Source organism: Aedes aegypti, chromosome 1 (genome assembly GCF_002204515.2).
Source record: "Aedes aegypti strain LVP_AGWG chromosome 1, AaegL5.0 Primary Assembly, whole genome shotgun sequence".
In the NCBI taxonomy this organism is placed as follows: domain Eukaryota; kingdom Metazoa; phylum Arthropoda; class Insecta; order Diptera; family Culicidae; genus Aedes; species Aedes aegypti.
The window spans coordinates 265,431,996-265,446,359 of NC_035107.1; the positions used below are offsets into that span (position 1 = coordinate 265,431,996).

General features: G+C 37.2%; 1 protein-coding gene across 7 annotated transcripts in view; it reads right to left on the bottom strand.

Annotated features, from left to right (window-relative positions):
• LOC23687451 (cGMP-specific 3',5'-cyclic phosphodiesterase) overlaps nucleotides 1-14,058 on the bottom strand; it is a 311,454-nt gene extending 297,396 nt beyond the window's left edge. For 2 of the 7 annotated variants that reach the window (XM_021837702.1, XM_021837701.1), the window contains exon 1: nucleotides 13,075-14,058. The gene's annotated coding sequence lies outside the window, so the exon portion shown is untranslated. The remainder of the gene's footprint in view (nucleotides 1-13,074) is intronic. The other 5 variants (XM_021837705.1, XM_021837704.1, XM_021837703.1 and 2 more) reach the window with 5 other exon arrangements.
• Nucleotides 14,059-14,364: the final 306 nt, after the last annotated feature.

Consider the following 14,364-nt stretch of genomic DNA (forward strand, 5'->3'; position numbering starts at 1 on the left):
ATTACCCGATGGAGAAAGGGAATCAAATCATATTTATACCGCTCACCAGCTCTGCTCCATTGATTCTGGCTGCCGGGAAACGAACTGCATCCAGGATATAAATAATCCAATCCGAGCTTCTTGGTCCTTCGCTCTCAGGCAGTAAACAACTTACTTTACGGGAATCAACCAAAGGTTAGCTGCTTCCAATACAAACTGCACAAGAAATTCCAGACGTGGGAACGTCGTAGGGAAATGGTTTATTTTTAGAACCACATAACTACTGGTTTCCTCGCCAACCACAAAGGAATTTCCCCAATGATCATTGATTTGTTCACTCACTAACGATTGCAATTAATGGTCTATTTATGATCCGGATTGTGGTGCCGCTGGAATCGAAAAGCCATTAGTTACGTCAAGCAAAGCCCTGCTAATGAATAGGAACGTTGTTTCGTTTGATTTTACCATCAGAAAGCTGCAAGATTTAACAATAGGTGTATAAGCAGCAGGAGGGGGCAGATAGCCGTAGCGGACTTGTTCAGCAAGTCCAAGCCGATGGCCGTTGATTCATATCCCAGCGGTATTTCTTCGGATTGCAAAGTTTCTCGACTTTCCTGAGCATAAAATATCCTTGAGCTTACCACATAATATACGAAGGCAACAATCGACAACACGCAAACAAACCTCTCAGTTATGTTCAAAAAACAGGAAGCTAAAAACCAGAAAGAAGAAGATAGGCAACAACTCTAAGAGGATCTGTATCGTCCTTAACGCACCTGTAAGTTGGTGGATTGAAACAAAGATAATGAGAAAATGACGCTGTGACTGCTGATAGCATGACTAGCATATTACTCTGAATTCAGTGCCGTCTTTCGTTCGTTGCCTTTTCTTTTCCGGTGCTTACTTGTTTGTCTTCTTATCATCTAGGTATAGCAGCAATATACAAAGTGCCCCCGGGGTTTTGACAGACAACTTTTTCTCACAGGTACATTATAAGTCAGTGCGGCAGCAATTTTACGATTGAGTTGTCACAGGGCCCAGGGGTTCCAAATAGCCATAGTGGTTACGCGCAGCAAGACCATTCTGATGATGGTGGGTTCAGATCTCACTGGTCGAGAATGTTTTTGTGTTGGAAATTTTCTTGTCATCTAAAATATTACTTGCCAAACGATGTATAAGATTAGTCGATTGTTAAAGAAAGCTTCGTGTTAAAGTCATGAGCATTTAAACTAAAATGAAAAGCAGGCTAAGTATGCCAGTAAGAATGAAATGAGAAAACATGTAGATTGGAATTAAGGTAGCAGTAAGGTGAAAAGTTTGGAATCAAACTTCTAAGACTGCAATAAAACTTCAAAGACATTAATCTCGCGAGGAAACCATCCAAGAATAGTGCATGTTTTATTTTAGCGTTGTGCACAAGCAGAAAGATTAAAATAAGAAGCACAGAAACGTTTGCCAACTATTTCTCCATTTTACGGCCTTTGAAAACGTGAGTAGGGGCACAAGTCGGCAATCTTTGGATTCCGAGATGTTTCACCCCAAGGCAGCTATAGATTATTGCAGTTAAGATCAGGGTTATCTTGTTGTGATGCAACATTGAATATATTTTATCGCCTCCAGTCGTGTGACTAATTGTACGGCGAGTTATGCATTACATATTTTTTGTAACTCATCATAATAGCAACTCTACTTCTGCCAGTAAAAAAAATAACGCAACTTAAGTCATTCGTCGGTTTTATGAGTGTAAATTTTAACAATTTTCGTCATTATGAACAGTGCAGGGTGTGTAGCAATTTTACATGCTTCTCCCAAGACTAACACAAAAAGTTTAAATTGAAAAATAAAACGAAAACATAGGTTGATGATGAAAGACGCTTCTTGCCGGTCTTATTTTCTTCTTAGGCCAATAAAAGCTGATCGTAGATGTCCTTGATAAAGTTTTTCAGTAGGTCTAGGACTAGCAGGGAGGCACAGATACTACACACGAAATATGGAACAACTTTTTTGCAAACTGCAAGATAACTCCAACTTGCCAACGATAATCAAGGCTTGGTGAAAATCGATAGTTTTCATTTGCTATGCAGTTCCAACTTTTCCAGACAAACATGGTAAAAGGGCCACAGTTTTCTATGCATTTTTATTTGAAAAAGTGAAATAAATAATGAAGATGCTTTTGTGACAATACTTTTGAATGTATATTCATCGATTCTCAATCGATTTTTGTCACCTATGATAAAATGCAAATAATATGTTTGATTCATTACGCGCTTTTATCATGTTTGTCCATTGTTTAGGATATCGACTCACAGTGACAGTTCCTGACAGCAGAATCAAGGCTCACCTTGACGTACAGAAATTTTGTATCGGTTCAGGACTATCTGGCGGTGAAAATTGGACATTCATCTGCTAGGTGGCGCTTATAACATTGTTCTTCAGGTGTCCAGCCATTTGGCTAAATGCCGTTTGGCCGAATACCGTTTAACTGAATGGGTCGTTTGTGATGTTACGGGACGTCATGTTTGTCGCTACACATCATATTATCTGTGATGGTGTCCAGCCATTTGGCCGAATGCCGTTTGGCCGAATACCGTTTAACTGAATGGGTCGTTTGGCCGAATGCCGTTTGGTCGAATTAGGAATCCAAACAATATTTTCAACGCTGATGTGTATGGTTCATAAGTGTGGACCAATAACTGATCTGTTAGTTAATTGGTTGATCTTTATGATGTGGCGGGACGTCATGTTTGTCGCTATTTAAGTGCTCCAAGAGAATAATTAAAACTATCCGCTCATTCAGGACGAAGTTATGAACTAGCGTACACTCTGACCTCATGGTTGATTCGTCTCTGGGCTACCAACGGTGTGCTAGGGTTTGAAATGTTTTTGATAATTTCATAAGGAATTTTTCCTTCTTTTAAACATAGGCTATTCTTTTAACTTTTACTGGTTTTATTACTATTTGCAATAACATAGCTTATAGTTTATTAGGGAATTTTACCTTCTTCAAATCATCGGCAGTTCTTAATAATTATACTGATATAACAATTATTTGCATTACACTAGCTTGAATTTCTATACGAGATTTTTCCTTCTCTTGATCATAGGCTGTTCTTTCATATTTGAAAATTTTTCAAAGTTATTGGAATTAAGGAATACGTTCAAACAGAGTCTGATTAAAAATTAAAATCGAATTAGAATAGAGAGTCTTATTAAAAAACGACTCGGTGAACACTTACGTTAAAGAAGCTCACTGTTTCTCCGTTGTGAAAAGATAAAGTCAAACTTGTGGTTTCTAGAAATTTATTAATTTTCTTAGTACTATCAGAATGGTTGAACAAGTCGAATAAGTCGTAAACCGTTTTAGTTACTGTTTAAAGCTGACTTTAAAATCAATTCAAATACCTATGCTAGCAACTATTACCGCAAAATAAAGAAAACAATATTTGCTTACATTTGAGATGTTCTTCTTTCAGCACTGACTGTTCTTTGAACTAACACTTGAGATTCAGATTGATCAATGATAATTTATCCTTCTTTAAGAATAAATTGTTCTTTGAAATTCAGCTTTGGAATTCATTACAAATGCATGCTAACTGTAGTTCACTATTGTTTTCAATTTCGGCCAAACGGCATTCGGCCAAATGACACTTTCGGCCAAATGGCGTTCAGCCAAACGGCATTTGGACAAATTACCCGGAACCATCTGTGATTATCCCTCACCTTGTGGAACGGTCAAACTTTCAATTATCTTGTCCATTAATAATCTTGCCTGAAATTTACTGAACATCTTTTAAACAATGTTTTTAACGGTTGTGGGTCATTTGGCATAACGTCGTTTGCCATATAGCCGTCTGGCATAAAGTGAATTGGAATAATGGTGATTTGGCATAAAGACATTTGGAACTATATTGTTCCAATAATTGTTGTAATTGTTGAGGTCGAAATAAGGGTATCTATCACAGGATATAACCTCTGGTGGAATTACATGGTGTGGTACTAAGTTCAGTTATTTATTCATGAATTATTTTAGTAAAAACACCTGATGGCAACATAGTTGAATCATTTTCAAAAGTCTAGTTCTCAATAATTAAAAAACGACCATAACAGTGGCAATTTAGTTGGAAACTCGCCCTACAAAGTACATTTTTCATAAAATTAGGTGATGATATCGATGAAAACATAACATTTCTGGTTGAGTAATTGAGTTGAGGATGAGCCGCCAGAAAATAAATCTCATAACAGCATGAACCCGACTTTTTCAGCTTATTTTCGCAACGGTTACTTTTTTGTTGAAATCACTTTCAAATCAAACTTAGAGCAAATCTCTCGAAATATAGGCAATATTGAGAAGAAAAAAGAATTAAAACGCACATTTTTTATGTTTTTTTGCAAGAAAACATAACCATTGGTATTATACGAAAAAAAAAAATATCAAAATAACAATAAAAGAATTTGATCATTATTTAATTTTTATTTTAAGTTTTGACAAAGATCTAACAATCTCAATTTATATTTTTCTTCCAAAGATAATCACTTTGAATGATACACTCCCACGCTTCAACATATTTTTGATGATAATAAATCTTCAAACTGTTTAGTAGAATACCTATATGAGGTTAAAATACCGATTTAGTACTATACCATTTAATTCCACTAGAGTTTGTATCCTTTTACAGATACGCGTATTTCGAGTCGAGTCTAGTACACGACACTGAAGACGGCCTTACAGTTGAGGTCGAAATACGCGTATCTGTAAAAGGATACAAACTCTAGTGGAACTAAATAGTATAGTACTAAATTCGGTTTTTTCATCTACACATTTTTGATTTCATTTTCTGCAATTTTTGTAAAGTTTTGATTGTAGTTTCTTTATATTATCTTTCTGATTGTCAACCTCCGAAAAAATCTAATGATGCATGTTTAACAGTTTTGTAGTTTTAAAGTGTGTATCTTTAAAACAGATTGTCTTATAAATACAAATATTAATTTGAAGGTTAAATCTGACTCAAATTATGTATTGTTCACAATAACAGAAACATTGAATGAATGCGAAATCAAATTATATTAAATTAAATTAAATAATTGAGATCAATTCTCAATTATTTTTTTAAAGATAAATTTGGAAGCTTTATGATGTTATATTTTAGTGGCAACAAATTATATCTTCATGAGATTGGATTCTCGGCTGGTGGTTTTTAAGTTTACTTTGAATCGTTGAAAATGTGCTGAGAAAAGAATGTATAGATTCCAGTAATACTTTTTGGCTATTGTCATGCTATACCTGTAAACATGAAATAAAGAAAAACACAAAAAAATACCTCGCTTTTCGTTCACAACAGCAGCGCAGCTTGGTGGTTCTGACGGTGGCAAACCGTGCGACGACTGGAAGGTTAACAAAAAAATGTCACTGTTGCTTTGACGTTGTTGTTAAAAGGTCAAATACATCAAAGAAATGCATAAACTCACCCGAGAGGGTAAAGTAAATCCCCCGAGAGGGTGAATCAATTCCCTCGAGAGAGTAAAGAAATTCCTCCGAAAGGATAAAGCAATTCCCCTGGAAAAGATAAAGCGATTCCCCCGAGAGGGTAAAGTAATTCCCATGAGAGGGTAAATCAATTCCTCTGAGAAGATAAATTAATTCCGCCGAGAGGGTAAATCAATTCTGTCGAGAGGGTGAAGTAATTCCCCCGAGAAGGTAAATCAATTCCCTTGAGAGAATAAAGCAATTCCCCCGAAAGGAAAAAGCAATTCCCACGAGAGGGTAAAGAAATTCCCCTGAGAGGGTAAATCAATTCCCCCCAGAGGGTAAAGTAATTCCATGTAGAGGGTAAAGTGATATCCTCAAGAGGGTAAATCAATTCCTCCGAGAGAGTAAAGTAATTCCCTTGAGAGGGTAAATCAATTCCCCTGAGAGGGTAAATCAATTCCGCCCAGAGGGTAAAGTAATTCCCCTGAGACGGTAAATGAATTCCCCCGAGAGGGTAAATCTATTCCCCCGAGAGGGTAAAGTTTTTCCCCCAAAAGGGTAAAGTAATTCCCCCGAGAGAGTAAAGCAATTCCCCCGAGAGGATAAAGTAACTCCCCCGAGAGAGTAAAGTAGTTTCCCTGAGAGGTAAATCAATTTCCCCCAGAGGGTAAAGTAATCCCCCTGAGAGGGTAAATCAATTCCGCCGAGAGGGTAAAGTAATTCCCTTGAGCGGGTAAATGAATTCCCCTGAGAAGGTAAATCGATTTCCCCGAGAGGATAAAGCATTTCCCCCGAGAGGATGAAGCAGTTCCCCCGAGAGAGTAAAGTAATTCCCCCGAGAGGATAGAGAAATTCCCTCGAGATGGTAAAGCACTTCCCCTGAGAGGGTAAATCAATTCCCCCGATAGGGTAAAGTTATTCCCCGGAGAGGGTAAATAAATTCTCCCGAGAGGGTAAAGTAATTCCCCCGAGAATGTAAAGTAATTCCTCTGAGAGGTTAAATGAATTCCCCCGAGAGGGGGAAATTCCTCTTTGAGAGGAATAAGGTGTAATGAATGAGGAGTGAGGAATGAGTAATGAGAAGTAAGGAGTGAGGCGTGAAGAATGAGGAATGAAGAATAAGAAATGAGTGATGAATAAGGAATAAGGAATAAAAAATGATGAATAAGGAATGGGAAGTGAGGTGTGAAGAGCTAGCCGAGGGTGAAGAATAAGGAGTCAGGAGTGATGAATACGGAATGAGAAGTAATGTGTGAAGAGAGAGAAGATAGGAATGAGAAGTAAGGAATGAGAAGTGAGGAATGATAAATGAGGAATGATGATGAAGGATGATGATGAAGTTGTAGAAACATTTTTAATTGAAAGATAATAGATGAAACAATCTTACAATTATATGAGTAGATAAGGAGAAGAATGTAGGGATTGAGAAGGGTAGTATAAAAGATATCAAATAAGCAGAAAGGCATTTAGCTCCAGTAACAATGAAAAACTAGCTCTTGTAAAGTGTTTAGAGCGATGCACTTGCGCTGGAATTGTGGCAATTCGGCTGATTGAGCCATTGATTCTGAATGTGCCGGTTCCTCCCTCCGGACACTACACTATCTTTACATGATAATGACATGCTGTTTCTCCTTTTCTGGTATTATAATGGTATTATATGCGTATATGAAGCTATTAGACATCAAATGACTACCATATATGCTCAATGCACGTATGATGCTGTTATACTGCTTACTGGTTACTTGGGAATATCCATAATTTCTCCAAATGCTACTAAGCCTCAATTAGTTTAGGTAAAATCAATGCAATTTCCCTTTGCTATGATAAGATGTTTGTATTGTTGGGTTCATTTAAGTTACATTATTAGAGGCTGTCTCTTGATATAAATAATTATGAATACCAGATATTTCGAAAAATATTTGTTTGAATACTCAAACAAACAACAAATTTCTGAAGCAATATAGAGACAAATTTAAGAGTACAGTAACAAATAAGCGCTTTTTTTTTTTTTTTTTTTTTTTTTTTTTTTTTTTTTTTTTTTTTTTTTTTTAACAACATATTACATTACATTTGCCGTAGCAGTTCAGATTTTTTACAGGTGAGTTGATTTCACCTGCTTATAAGAGAAAAACAAAAACGCTTTGAATATACTTAACCTAACTTAACCTAAACATATAACGCATTAATCGTGGCAATACAAGATTGTAACGATTTTTGCCTGAAATTAATGATTATTTTATTTGACATTTGTTCCAATGTTTCAACATTGGATATTCTATGTAACTCATTGGTACTATACCAGGGAGAAAGCCTCAGAATCATTTTCAAAATTTTATTTTGAATTCTCTGCAGAGCTTTCTTCCTGGTATTACAACAGCTAGTCCATATTGGTACAGCATACAACATGGCTGGCCTGAAAATTTGTTTGAATATCAAAAGCTTGTTCTTAAGACAAAGTTTTGATTTTCTATTAATAAGGGGATAGAGACATTTTACATATTTATTACATTTGGCTTGAATGCCCTCAATGTGATTTTTGAAAGTTAAATTCTTATCTAGCATGAGCCCTAGATACTTAACCTCATCTGACCAATTCATTGGAACCCCTCTCATCGTGACAACATGTCTACTTGAAGGTTTCAAATAAAAAGCTTTTGGTTTATGTGGGAATATTATTAGTTGAGTTTTGGAGGCATTAGGAGAAATCTTCCATTTTTGCAAGTATGAAGAAAAAATATCCAAACTTTTTTGCAATCGACTACAGATGACACGCAGGCTTCGTCCTGAGGTAGCTCAGGTAAGTCAGATGTGAAAATATTGTATAATATTGGTCCCAAAATGCTGCCTTGAGGAACACCAGCTCTTACAGGAAGTCTTTCAGATCTGGAGTTCTGATAATTAACCTGAAGTGTACGATTTGACAGATAACTTTGAATTATTCTAACAATGTATGTTGGAAAATTAAAGTTTTTTAATTTTACAATCAAACCTTCATGCCAAACACTGTCGAATGCTTTTTCTATGTCTAGAAGAGCAAGACCAGTAGAATAGCCTTCAGATTTGTTACACGTAAAAGTTGATGAGTGGTCGAATGTCCATGGCGGAATCCGAACTGTTCATTGGCAAAAATTGAATTTTCGTTGATGTGGGCCATCATTCTGTTGAAAATAAGTTTACTGATGGAGGAAAGCAAACTGATTGGACGATAGCTAGAAGCTTCTGCAGGATTTTTGTCTGGTTTTAAAATTGGAACAACCTTAGCATTTTTCCATTTGTCAGGAAAAAAGGCTAATTGAAAACATTTGTTAAATATATCAACTAAAAATGATAAGCTACTTTCTGGAAGTTTCTTGATGAGGATGTAGAAAATTCCATCATCGCCAGGAGCTTTCATGTTTTTGAATTTTTTAATAATAGTTCTCACTTCTTCCAAATCAGTCTCCCAGGCATTTTCGAAAACGTTCTCTTGATTGAGAATATTTTCGAACTCCTGAGTAACTTCATTTTCAATTGGACTAGTAAGTCCTAAATTAAAATTGTGCGCACTTTCAAACTGCATAGCAAGTTTTTGAGCTTTTTCGCAATTAGTTAGTAATAATTTGTTTTCCTCTTTCAATGCCGGTATTGGCTTCTGAGGTTTTTTCAAGATTTTAGATAATTTCCAAAAGGGCTTAGAGCCAGGGTCCAATTGAGAAATTTTATTTTCAAAATTTTTGTTTCTTAATTGGGCAAAACGTTTCTTGATTTCTTTCTGCAAATCCTGCCATATAATTTTCATAGCAGGATCGCGAGTGCGTTGAAATTGCCTTCTCCTCACGTTTTTAAGACGGATCAAGAGTTTAAGATCATCGTCTATAATCACGGATTCAAATTTTACTTCACATTTTGGAATTGCAATGCTCCGGGCTTCAACAATGGAATTTGTTAAAGTTTCAAGAGCATTGTCAATATCAAGTTTAGTTTCTAAAGAAATGTTAACATCAAGATTAGAGTCAACATACGTTTCATATATATTCCAGTCGGCTCGTAAATAATTGAAAGTAGAGATGATAGGATTGAGAATCGCTTCTTGGAATATTTGAAATGTAACAGGGACATGATCAGAATCAAAATCAGCATGAGTAATCAGTTGACTACAAAGATGACTAGAGTCGGTTAAGACCAAATCAATCGTAGATGGATTTCTAGAAGAGGAAAAACATGCGGGGCTATCAGGGTATTGAATTGAGAAATATCCTGAAGAGCACTCATCAAATAAAATTCTGCCGTTGGAATTACTTTGAGAATTATTCCATGACCGATGTTTGGCATTGAAGTCACCAATGACAAAAAATTTTGAATTTTCGCAAGTCAGTTTGGAGCAAATTAACTTGCTGTCCAGAGCATTGAAAAGGCAAATAGGCTGCTATGAAAGTATACTTACCAAACTGTGTTTCAACAGAAACACCTAAAGTTTCAAAAACTTTAGTTTCAAATGATGAAAACAGTTGATGTTTTATACGCCTATGAATGATGATTGCAACTCCCCCACATGCACCATCAAGACGATCATTACGATAAACAAAAAAGTTAGGATCTCTTTTGAGTTTAGATCCAGGTTTTAAATACGTTTCGGTAATAACTGCTATATGCACGTTATTAACCGTAAGAAAATTAAACAGCTCGTCCTCTTTACCATTCAGAGAACGAGCATTCCAATTTAAAATATTTAAATTATTATTTGGATCCATTAGAAAAACGTAATCCAATAACAATTTGATTTGTAAATTTTACACCTACTTGGACTGCTTCAGTCATAGTGGTGGCTTTGAACATTGCATCAATCATTAGATTCAATTGTTCAGTTAGAAAATTAAAATCAGAGGCAGACATATCATCTGATGATTTCCCATTGGAATTTTCGGTAGACGAAGAAGCGGGGTAGGAGTTACCTGTGGCGGTAGGATTTTTTCCATTTGGTTTGAGACAAGTAGAATGGGTACTCATGGAACGAATAGGGGAAGAGTTCAAATTACCTGCTACGATATCGGCAAAGGATTTACCGTGGGTAGATACATTCGAAATTGAAAGATTCGAACGGCTACCCGACGGATTAAAATTAGTTTGTGAATGAGCATGATTATGATCTTCCTGATAGATATGATTCATGATCAAGCGATCGTTAACTGAAAAATGAGCATTGTTCGATACTCTACCAGGCAAATTCCGGAAACGACCGTTATCGTAACGGATATTATCTTTCATCTGTCTGGCACGAGCCTCAATGACCCTTTTGCGTGAAGGACAATTCCAAAAATTGGACTTATGGTTAGCCCCGCAATTACAGCATATGAATTTGGTGGTATCTTCCTTCACTGGACAGACGTCCTTAGCGTGAGAAGAACCTCCGCAAATCATGCATTTAGCATCCATGCGACAATTTTTTGTACCATGACCCCACTTTTGGCACCGACGGCACTGAGTGGGGTTCTGATAATTTCCTCCAGGTTTCTGGAAATGTTCCCATGTCACACGGACATCAAACAAAAGTTTTGCTTTTTCTAAAGCTTTAATATTATTTAGTTCTTTTTTGTTAAAGTGAACTAAATAACATTCTTGAGAAAGCCCTTTCCGAACAATGCCAGATTGGGTTCTCTTTTTCATAATGATCACTTGGGCTGGGGAAAATCCAAGTAAATCATTTATTCCATTTTTGATCTCTTCAGGAGACTTATAGTCACTTGAGAGACCTTTCAAGACAACTTTGAACAAACGTTCAGTTTTGTCGTCATAAGTAAAAAACTTGTGCTTCTTCTCTTCAAGATGTTTGAGAAGAAGTTCACGATCTTTAAGAGTTTCCGGCAAAACGCGACAGTCTCCTTTCTTTGCGATTTGGAAGGAAACCTTGATTCCCCTAATGGAGTTCAAGATCTCCTGCCTAAATCCCCCAAATTCGGAACAACTGACCACGATAGGCGGCACTCTTTGCTTCCTCACTTGAATCAAAGAGCCTGGGCTAGAGGCTGCTTCGATTTGGTGTTCGGAAAATTTGTCTAGAGCATCGAACTGATTGCTCATTTCGATACAATTATTCATTTCACCCTTGGAAGAAAGTTCGCATTCCGGGGAAACGTCCTTTCTTCCATTCTTGCCACGTGTAGTGACAGTTTTAAATCCCACTTTTTTGGAAGGAAGTAGTGAATTCAGAGATTCACCCTTCCTTTTGTTAGTTGTTGATATCATGTTTAGTTAATAAACGAGAAAGACGTGACCTTCGAGAGGTTTTTTCCCTAGACGGTGTCCAAGAAGGATTACCACCGCTAGCTTTCGCCAACGGGTCCAACGAAAAATCGAAGGCACGGGTCCAAACAAGGATCGTAAAGGGATCAATAGTAGAAAAAATAGTACTGAAAAGTACTGTTTTTGTAGCACTGAAAAGTACTGTTTTATTGCTTTAGGTAGTTTTTAAGAAAACTTCCAAGAGCAGAGAGAATTCGTGTACGCACAGCACGAAGGTACGATGCGCACTGTGAAATAAGCATATTTAATTGTACTATGTAGTATGTGTTAGATTTCCGTTCCAAGGAAAGGAAGCGATTGGCCCAGGACCGAACTTTGTAGAGAAGACTCATCCATTCGGCGTAGAGTCATCGTAGCAAATTGTAGCCTATCAAGTATCAACAATTTTCGTTAGGACCATGCCACTGAGTTTTGCATGCAAGTCCTTCGTTTTGTGTGATACTTTCTTTTACAGGACAATTTGGCTGTTGGCTAAATATGGCTTCACTTTCAAAACTCAAACCCCTCAACAACCCTATTTTGCTTTTCCAACAAAAATCATACATTTTTAAAATGATCTCAGAAACATTTCATGGGATCGTCATCATTATTATTTACTTTTAAAATATACGTCGGCAGTAAAGTAGGGCTACTTTTCGTTCAATTATTCATATGCTGAAAGTTGTTGGAAATTTGAAGTGAACTCACTACCCATCCCTCAACGACCCATTTTATGATATTTTTTTAATCTAATGGACGCAATTATTCAACCAAAAATTGAAAAGTTACGTCTTTAAAAAATCTTACAAGCTTATTTTATACGAATGAGGCTTAGGTGGGAAATTTGAATAATTGCTGTGATAATTCCCAATTAGAGTTCCTAGCAATATATTGAAAATTAGGGTAAATTTGTCAAATAGCTTCAAAAAGCTGCATAACTTTTCGGTTTACAATTTTTTTATCCATGCGCAAACTATGATATTTCTGAAATTTCAAAGAAAAGAGTTATGCAACATTAGCAATTAGCGAATAGTTGAATGTTTGTGCTTGTGAATACCGATTAAGTATTGAGTCTAAAACGTAGAACCCGCGAGAAAATACCTTCACAGTTCAAATCCTTTTCGAAAAGAAACCATTGAATTATCCGCTCTTCAGCTGACACGTCTCACGCCAATCAATTTATCGTGACGACCTCAATCAGCCGACGACGATACGAGACAAAGAAAACCTCCCAAGAAAACTGATTATTTATTTAGAAACGCAAACATAGAAAAGACATTTCTCCATCCAGCTCCGCACCAATCGCCCGTGTTCAGTAATGTGTTTAGATTCTTGATTGTGATCGACATTAATCTTTCCACTATACTTACGTTTATTTAGCCTGGCTTTCAACTTTTTAGACAGACACCACTGCGGCACTGGTTTAGCTTTCACGTATCAAATTGATTGCCGATTTTGTTGTTTCCCCGTGCCACGCACAAGATACTTAGACAGTTTCCAGCAGCTGACTTGTCTTCTTCGAAAACATACTTTCCAAACACTTTGGTTGTTTTTCCGCCACTTCCGTCACTCACTCGCTGCTCGTCGTCGTTTTCACAAAGCACAAAGAAGCCAACCCGTCGTTTGTTTCACTTCCTTCACACCGCTAAAAGTGATTCCTTTGGAGACTGAGTTAAGTCGAAAATTGTTTCTTTTTTCCCTGTTTTCCGCGAACTGCCTTGGCGGTCTATACATTTAAATCAGGTAACATTTGCACCCGCTGTAGATTCTTTCGACAAACGGTTTGAACTCACCCAGCAGAACCGCAGAAACGAGTTTTCTTACGAAACTTTTCCTCCCACACACAATTGACGCGTTAAATCCGACCCCAAAATTTCTTCTTCTAGCAATCAACCATCGCCCAGAACACGCGTTTCTTTCACTTTGTAGTTTTGCAGCACTTTCGACACAGGAATGCCCCACATGAGAGCCTCAAAAATCGAACAGTCTATTCATCCAACCTTCCGCAAATCCAATAGACCAAATCAACTCCGAAGCTCCGAACACACAAAGACCGGATTTTCCGCAAGGAAAACCCCCACAAAAAAATCCTCGGCCTCGCGGGCGACCACTTGCTTATACACAGACACACACACACTGGTCCTCGGTAGACCCTGTCGCACTTTTTCACCAAATTCTTTCAAAGAAGTGATGCAGCAATAGTAGCAACACAAAAGCCCGGGAGCGAAATTCGACAAGGACATCCATTCGGCACCGAAACTGAACTGCTTCTGAACGGATGTCCCAAATGGGAGCACCCACGGACCACGGTGCCGAAGTTCTGATAGACGCTGTGGCTCTGAACTGAACCAATTCTGGCACCGTCGTCGTCATCGTCGTCGTCGCACACTGGGGCAAAACCGAAAAAAGTGTGTCATCGATGTTTACGCTTAATATTTTTGGTGTACTGTTTCAACATGTTCTGCAATGCCTCATTATACTTTAAGTATTTTATTTACACCAGAAAAAAATCACTACAATATTCACTAAAAAATAAATATCTACAGCAGGTCTACCCAACATATTAAAACCACGCACAGTGGCAGGCGTTCATACAAAGGTCGGACAAAACCTCAAATACGTCCCAAATCGCTTGATAATGGTTATCTATTAACTCTCCT